This window comes from Carlito syrichta, unplaced genomic scaffold (assembly GCF_000164805.1).
Source record: "Carlito syrichta isolate Samal-C Ts95f unplaced genomic scaffold, Tarsius_syrichta-2.0.1 Scaffold313431, whole genome shotgun sequence".
Taxonomy (NCBI): Eukaryota; Metazoa; Chordata; class Mammalia; order Primates; family Tarsiidae; genus Carlito; species Carlito syrichta.
In genome coordinates, this window is record NW_007257527.1 from 329,945 (window position 1) to 330,999 (window position 1,055).

The window sequence follows — 1,055 nt, forward strand, 5'->3', positions numbered from 1 at the left end:
TCACATGCACACACAATCTCACACACGCTCATACACCCACACAGGCAGATTCACACACGTGTACAACCAGGCACAATCACACATGAACACCACACGTAGCCCATCTGACGCGCGAGGGCAGTTGTGTCCACGACCCACGTCTGCGTTGATTTTACGTGACGTGATCGATTCCGCGTGTCGGAAGGTTTAAGGGAAGTCCCCCCATCCTCATGCGGCGTCAGAGACCGAATCCTTCCAATGTCTGAGGCGCCTAGAGGGAGCCACCGAGGCCCCGGTCGATCCGGAGGACGTAAATAATAAATAAAAGGACCCAGGCAGGCCAAGCTGGGGAAGCCCGGCACTAAATCACTCCCCAAATCACAGTCGCGTCGGGCGCCATCCAATAGCTCTGAGCGATTTGTGGGGTTGGGGGTTGAAATCAATTTTTTCCCGTTCTCGCAGGTGCAATATGAATCAATTATCTTAATTAAGATTATGCCGCAAGCCCAAGAGATTTGGGGAGGACGGGTTTTGCGCTCGGGGCGACGGCGAGGCATTTTAATAGCGTCTCTCTTGCTCCTGGCTCTCTCCCGCCGCCAGCCTGTCGAGTCAGAGCGGGGGCCCCTCCAGCCTCCGGCCAGGACCCCGGAGCCCAACTGCCTCCCCGGGGGTGGAGGCGCCGCGTCAGCGGGTTGGTCGGAACGGGACCAACCCCCCTTCGCTCTCCCGGGCCTCTCTAGGGCCTCAGAGGGACCTATGGCTCCGAGCCCTTGGTTCCTGCGGCCCCGGCGCCCTATGGTCTCGCGGGCCACCACCTCCCGCCCCCCTCCGCCGCGCGTCTCCCGCCCCTGGAACGCGCCCAGGCCCAGACACCCCCCTCCGGGGCAGGGCGGGGAGAGGACGCAGGAGCCTCTCGAGGTCGGCGGGGCGGCCCTGGCCACACTCGATCCTTTCATTGAGCGCAAACCTCCCTTTGCTAGAGCGAGCATCTGTTTCCCTGAGAAACAGGTCATTGCCGGGGACGCCCGCCCGGCCCCTGCTCTTTATCTCGGCCTCGTGAATGCGCCGTCACCCCC